The sequence below is a fragment of the Schistocerca americana genome, unplaced genomic scaffold, assembly GCF_021461395.2.
Source record: "Schistocerca americana isolate TAMUIC-IGC-003095 unplaced genomic scaffold, iqSchAmer2.1 HiC_scaffold_16, whole genome shotgun sequence".
NCBI classification, from domain to species: Eukaryota; Metazoa; Arthropoda; class Insecta; order Orthoptera; family Acrididae; genus Schistocerca; species Schistocerca americana.
In genome coordinates this window covers 7,765,204-7,773,468 of record NW_025725687.1, presented here as the reverse complement: position 1 = coordinate 7,773,468, position 8,265 = coordinate 7,765,204, and positions in this window count along the sequence as shown.

Genomic DNA, 8,265 nt, shown 5'->3' with positions numbered 1-8,265 from the left:
TATCCCTAGGACCTTCGTTTTGACGATGAAACACAGAAATTGCATCCGAATTTAATACAAAAGGCACAATGCCGACTTAAGTACAAGAGGACTGACACTCTAACTTTCAATGATTAGAACCTCTCCTGTGAGTCCAGTTTTGGATTCCGATTTTTCACTTCAGGTTTACTGTATCCCTTGGACCTTCTTTTTAACGGTGAAGCAGAGAAATTGCATCGGAATGAAATTCAAAAGGCACAATGCCGACTTAAGTACAAGAGGACTGACACTCTACCGTTCTACAATTTGAACCACTCCTGTGAGTCCAGTTTTAGATTCCGATGCTTCCCTTCAGGTTTACTGTATACCTTGGACCTTCTTATTGACGTTGAATCACAGATATTTCATCGGATTTAAATTCAAAAGCACAATGCCGACTTAACTACAAGTGGACTGACACTCTAACTTTCAATGAAACAAATCTCTCCTGTGAGTCCAGTTTTAGATTCTGATGCATCCCTTCAGGTTTACTGTATATTTTCGACCATCTTACTGACGATGAAACACAGAAATTGCATCCGAATTTAATACAAAAGGCACAATGCCGACTTAAGTACAAGAGGACTGACACTCTCAATTTCTATGATTTGAACCTCTCCTGTGAGTCCAGTTTTAGATTCCAATGCTTCCCTTCAGTTTTACTGTATACCATGGACCTTCTTACAGGCGATGAAACACTGAAATTGCATCCGAATTTAATACAAAACGCACGATGCCGACTTAAGTACCAGAGGACTGACACTCCCACTTTCTATCATTTGAAACTCTTCTGTGAGTACAGTTTTAGATTCCGATGCTTCACTTCAGGTTTCCTGTATACCTTGGACCTTCTTATTGACGATGAAACACAGAAACTGCATCGGAATTAAATTCAAAAGGCACAATGCCGACTTATGTACAAGAGGACGGACACTCTATTTTTCTATGATTTGAACCTCTCCTGTGAGTCCAGTTTTAGATTCCGATGCTACACTTCAGGTTTACTGTATACCATGGATCTTCTTATTGACGATGAAGCACAGAAATTGCATCGGAATGAAATTCAAAAGGCACAATGCCGACTTAAGTACAAGATGACTATCACTCTAATTTTCTATGATTTCATCCTCTCCTGTGAGTCCAGTTTTTGAATCCGAACCTTCACTTCACTTTTACTGTATCCCTTGGACCTCCTTATTGACGATGAAACACAGAAATTCCATCCGAATGTAAAACAAAAGGCACAATGCCGACTTAAGTACAAGAGGACTGACACTCTAACTTTCTATGATTTGAACCTCTCCAATGAGTCCAGTTTTAGATTCCGATGCTTCCCTTCAGGTTTACTGTATCCCTTGGACCTTCTTATTGACTATGAAACACAGAAATTGCATCCGAATTTAATACAAAAGGCACAATGCCGACTTAAGTATAAGAGGAATGACACTCTCACTTTCTATGATTTGAACCTCTCCTGTGAGTCCAGTTTTAGATTCCGATGATTCACTTCAGGTTCCCTATATACCTTGGACATTCTTATTGACAATGAAACACAGAAATTGCATCCGAATTTAATACAAAAGGCACAATGCCGACTGAAGTACAGGAGGACTGACACCCTCACCTTCGATGAATTGAACCCCTCCTCTGAGTCCAGGTTTAGATTCCGATGCTTCACTTCAGGTTTCCTGTATACCTTGGACCTTCTCATTGACGATGAAACACAGAAATTGCTTCAGAATTAAATTCAAAAGGCACAATGCCGAATGAAGTACAAGGGGACTGACTCTCTAACTTTCTATGATTTGAACCTCTCCTGTGAGTCCAGTTTTAGATTCCGATGATTCACTTCAGGTTTACTGTATACCTTGGACCGTCTTATTGATGATGAAACACAGAAATTGCATACGAATTTAATACAAAAGGCACAATGCCGACCTATGTACAAGAGGACATCCACTCTCACTTTCTATGATTTGAACCTCTCCTGTGAGTCCAGTTTTAGATTCCGATGCTACACTTCAGGTTTACTGTATACCATGGACCTTCTTATTGACGATGAAGCACAGAAATTGCATCGAAGTGAAATTCAAAAGGCACAATGCCGACTTAAGTACAAGATGACAGACACTCTAACTTTCTATGATTTGAACCTCTCCTGTGAGTCCAGTTTTAGAATCCGATGCTTCACTTCAGGCTTACTGTATCCCTTGGACCTTCTTATTGACGATGAAACACAGAATTTGCATTCGAACTCAATACAAAAGGCACAATGCCGACTTAAGTACAAGAGGAATGACACTCTCACTTTCTATGATTTGAACCTGCCCTGTGAGTCCAGTTTTAGATTCCGATGATTCACTTCAGGTTTCCTATATACCTTGGAGCTTCTTTTTGACGATGTAACACAGAAATTGCATCCGAATTTAATACAAAAGGCACAATGCCGACTTAAGTACAGGAGGACTGACACTCTCACTTTCGATGATTTGAACCTATCCTCTGCGTCCTGGTTTAGATTCCGAGGCTTCACTTCAGGTTTCCTGTATACCTTGGACCTTCTTATTGACTATTAAACACATAAATTGCATCCGAATTAAATTCAAAAGGCACAATGCCGACTGAAGTACAAGGGGACTGACTCTCTAACTTTCTATGATTTGAACGTCTCCTGTGAGTCCAGTTTTAGATTCCGATGATTCACTTCAGGTTTACAGTATACCTTGGACCTTCTTATTGATGATGAAACACAGAAATTGCATCCGAATTTAATACAAAAGGCACAATGCCGACCTAAGTACAAGAGGACATCCACTCTCACACTCTATGATTTGAACCTCTCCTGTGAGTCCAGTTTTAGATTCCGATGCTACACTTCAGGTTTATTGTATACCATGGACCTTCTTATTGACGATGAAGCACAGAAATTGCATTGGAATGAAATTCAAAAGGCACAATGCTGACTTAAGTACAAGATGACTAACACTCTAATTTTCTATGATTTGAACCTCTCCTGTGAAGGCAGTTTTAGAATCCGATGCTTCACTTCACGTTTTCTGTATCCCTTGGACCTTCTTATTGACGATGAAACACAGAAATTGCATCCGAATGTAATACAAAAGGCACAATGCCGACTTAAGTACAAGAGGACTGACACTCTAACTTTCTATGATTTGAACCTCTCCTATGATTCCAGTTTTAGATTCCCATGCTTCCCTTCAGGTTTACTGTATACTTTGGACCTTCTTATTGACGATGAAACATAAAAATTGCATCCGAATTTAATACAAAAGACACAATGCCGACTTAAGTACAAGAGGACTGACACTCTAACTTTCTATGATTTGAACCTCTCCTATGATTCCAGTTTTAGATTCCCATGCCTCCCTTCAGGTTTACTGTATACCTTGGACCTTCTTATTGACGATGAAACACAAAAATTGCATCCGAATTTAATACAAAAGGCACCATGCCGACTTAAGTACAAGAGGACTGACACTTTGACTTTCTATGAATTGAACCTCCCCTGTGAGTCCAGTTTTAGATTCCGATGCTTCACTTCAAGTTTACTGTATACCTTGGACCTTCTTATTGACGATGAAACACAGAAATTGCATCCGAATTTAATACAAAAGGCACAATGCCGACTTAAGTAAAAGAGGACTGACACTCTCACTTTCTATGATTTGAACCTCTCCTGTGAGTCCAGTTTTAGATTCCGATGCTTCTCTTCAGGTTTACTGTATCCCTTGGACCTTCTTATTGACGATGAAACACAGAAATTGTATCCGAATTTAATACAAAATTAACCATGCCGTCTTAAGTACAAGAGGACTGACACTCTCACTTTCTATGATTTGAACCTCTCCTGTGAGTCCAGTTTTAGATTCCGATGCCTCACTTCAGGCTTACTGTATACCTTGGACCTTCTTATTGACGACGAAACACAGAAATTGCATCTGAATTAAATTCAAAAGGCACAATGCCGACATAAGTACAAGAGGACTGACTCTCTAAATTTCTATGATTTGAACTTCTTCTGTGAGTCCAGTTTTAGATTCTGATGATTCACTACAGGTTTACTGTATCCCTTGGACTTCCTTATTGACGGTGAAACACAGAAATTGCATCCGAATTTAATACAAAAGGCACAATGCCGACTTAAGTACAAGAGGACAGTCACTCTCACTTTCTATGATTTGAACCTCTCCTGTGAGTCCAGTTTTAGATTCCGATGCTTGACTTCAGGTTTCATGTACACCTTGGACGTTCTTATTGACGATGAAACACAGAAATTGCATTCGAATTTAATACAAAAGGCACAATGCCGACTTAAGTACAAGAGGACTGACACTCTCACTTTCTATGATTTGAACACCTCCTGTGAGTCCAGTTTCAGATTCCGATGCTTGACTTCAGGTTTCGTGTATACCTTGGACGTTGTTATTGACGATGAAACACAGAAATTGCATCGAAATTAAATTCAAAAGGCACAATGTCGACTTATGTACAAGAGGACTGACACTCTACCTTTCTATGATTTGAACGTCTCCTGTGAGACCAGTTTTAGATTCCGATGCTTCACTTCAGGTTTACTGTATCCCTTGGACCCTCTTATTGACGATAAAACACAGAAATCGCATCCGAATTTAATACAAAAGGCATAATGCCGACTTATGTACGAGAGGATAGACACTCTCACTTTCTATGATTTGGACCTCTCCTGTGAGCCCAGTTTTAGATTCCGATGCTTCACTTCTGGTTTCCTGTATACCTTTGACCTTCTTATTGACTATGAAACACAGCAATTGCATCCGAATTTAATACAAATGGCACAATGCCGACTTAAGTACAAGAGGACTGACACTTTGACTTTCTATGAATTGAACCTCCACTGTGAGTCCAGTTTTAGATTCCGATGCTTCACTTCAGGTTTACTGTATACCTTGGACCTTCTTAATGACGATGAAACACAGAAATTGCATTTGAATTTAATACAAAAGGCATAATGCCGACTTAAGTACAAGAGGACTGACACTCTCACTTTCTATGATTTGAACCTCTCCTGTGAGTCCAGTTTTAGATTCCGATTTTTTACTTCAGGTTTACTGTATCCGTTGGACCTTCTTTTTGACGATGAAGCTCATAAATTGCATCGGAATTAAACTCAAAAGGCACAATGCCGACTTAAGTACAAGAGGACTGACACTCTAACTTTCTATGATTTGAACCTGTCCTGTGAGTCCAGTTTTAGATTCCGATGCTTCACTTCCGGTTTACTGTATACCTTGGACCTTCTTATGGACGATGAAACACAGAAATTGCATCCGAATTTAATACAAAAGGCACAATGACGACTTAAGTACAAGAGGACTGACACTCTCACTTTCTATGATTTGAACCTCTCCTGTGAGTCCAGTTTTAGATTCTGATGCTTCACTTCAGGTCTACTGTATCCCTTGGACCTTCTTATTGACCATGAAACAAAGACATTGCATCCGAATTTAATACAAAAGGCACAATGCCGACTTAAGGAAAAGAGGACTGACACTCTCACTTTCTATGATTTGAACCTCTCCTGTGAGCCCAGTTTTAGATTCCGATGCTTCACTTCTGGTTTCCTGTATACCTTGGACCTTCTTAATGACGATGAAACACAGCAATTGCATCCGAATTTAATACAAAAGGCACAATGCCGACTTAAGTACAAGAGGACTGACACTCTCACTTTCTATGATTTGAACCTCTCCTGTGAGTCCAGTTTTAGATTCCGATGCTTCACTTCAGGTTTACTGTATCCCTTGGACCTTCTTATTGACGATGAAACACAAAAATTGTATCCGAATTTAATACAAAGCTCACAATGCCGACTTAAGTACAAGAGGACTGACACTCTCGCTTTTTATGATTTGAACCTCTCCTGTGAGTCCAGTTTTAGATTCGGATGCCTCACTTCAGGTCTACTATATACCTTGGACCTTCTTATTGACGATGAAACACAGAAATTGCATCCGAATTAAATTCAAAAGGCACAATGCCGACATAAGTACAAGAGGACTGACTCTCTAACTTTCTACGATTTGAACCTCTTCTGTGAGTCCAGTTTTAGATTCCGATGATATACTTCGGGTTTACTGTATCCCTTGGACCTTCTTATTGTCGATGAAACACAGAAATTGCATCCGAATTTAATACAAAAGGCACAATGCCGACTTAAGTACAAGAGGACTGACACTCTCACTTTCTATGATTTGAACCTCTCCTGTGAGTCCAGTTTTTGATTCCGATGCTTGACTTCAGGTTTCGTGTACACCTTGGACGTTCTTATTGACGATGAAACACAGAAATTGCATCCGAATTTAATACAAAAGGCACAATGCCAACTTAAGTACAACAGGACTGACACTCTAACTTCCTATGATTTGAACACCTCCTGTGAGTCCAGTTTCAGATTCCGATGCTTGACTTCAGGTTTAGTGTATACCTTGGACGTTCTTATTGACGATGAAACACAGAAATTGCATCGGAATTAAATTCAAAAGGCACAATGCCGACTTAAGTACAAGAATACTGAGACTCTACCTTTGTATGATTTGAGCGTCTCCAGTGAGTCCAGTTTTAGATTCCGATACTTCACTTCAGGTTTACTGTATCCCTTGGACCCTCTTATTGACGATGAAACACAGAAATTGCATCCGAATTTAATACAAAAGGAATAATGCCGACTTAAGTACAAGAGGACTAACACTCTCACTTTCTATGATATGAACCTCTCCTGTGAGTCCAGTTTTAGATTCCGATTTTTTACTTCAGGTTTACTGTATTCGTTGGACCTTCTTTTTGACGTTGAAGCTCAGAAATTGCATCGGAATTAAATTTAAAAGGCACAATGCCGACTTAAGTACAAGAGGACAAACACCCTACCAATCTATGATATGAAGCTCTCCTGTGAGTCCAGTTTTAGATTCCGATGGTTCACTTCAGGTTTACTGTATCCCTTGGACCCACTTATTGACGATGAAACACAGAAATCGCATCCGAATTTAATACAAAAGGCATAATGCCGACTTAAGTACAAGAGGACTGACACTCTATCTTTCCATGATTTGAACCTCTCCTGTGAGTCCAGTTTTAGATTCCGATGCTTCACCTCAGGTTTCCTGTATACCTTGGACCTTCTTATTGACGATGAAACACAGAAATTGCATCCGAATTAAATTCGAAAGGCACAATGCCGACATAGGTACAAGAGGACTGACTCTCTAACTTTCTATGATTTGAACGTCTTCTGTGAGTCCAGTTTTAGTTTCCGATGATTCATTTCAGGTTTACTGTATCCCTTGGACTTTCTTATTGACGATGAAACACCGCAATTGCATCCGAATTTAATACAAAAGGCACAATGCCGACTTAAGTACAAGAGGACTGACACTTTCACTTTCTATGAATTGAACCTGCCCTTTGAGTCCAGTTTTAGATCCGATGCTTCACTTCAGGTTTACTGCATCCCTTGGACCTTCTTATTGACGAGGAAACACAGAAATTGCATCCGAATTTAATACAAACGGCACAATGGCGACTTAAGTGGAAGAGGACTGACACTCTCACTTTCTATGATTTAAACCTCTCCTGTGAGTCCAGTTTTAGATTCCGATGCTTCACTTCAGGTTTACTGTATCCCTTGGACCTTCTTATTGACGATGAAACACAGAAATTGTATACGAATTTAATACAAAAGGCACAATTCCGACTTAAGTACAAGAGGACTGACACTCACACTTTCTATGATTTGAACCTCTACTGTGAGTCCAGTTTTAGATTCCGATGATTCACTTCAGGTTTCCTGTATACTTTGGACCTTCTTATTGACGATGAAACACAGAAATTGCATCCGAATTTAATACAAAAGGCACAATGCCGACTTAAGGAAAAGAGGACTGACACTCTCGCTTTCTATGATTTGAACCTCTCCTGTGAGTCCAGTTTTAGATTCCGATGGTTCACTTCGGGTTTACTGTATCCCTTGGACTTTCTTATTGTCGATGAAACACAGCAATTGCATCCGAATTTAATACTAAAGGCACAATGCCGACTTAAGTACAAGAGGACTGACACTTTCACTTTCTATGATTTGAACCCCTCCTGTGTGTCCAGTTTTAGATTCCGATGCTTGACTTCAGGTTTCGTGTATACCTTGGATGTTCTTATTGACGATGAGACACAGAAATTGCACCCGAGTTTAATAAA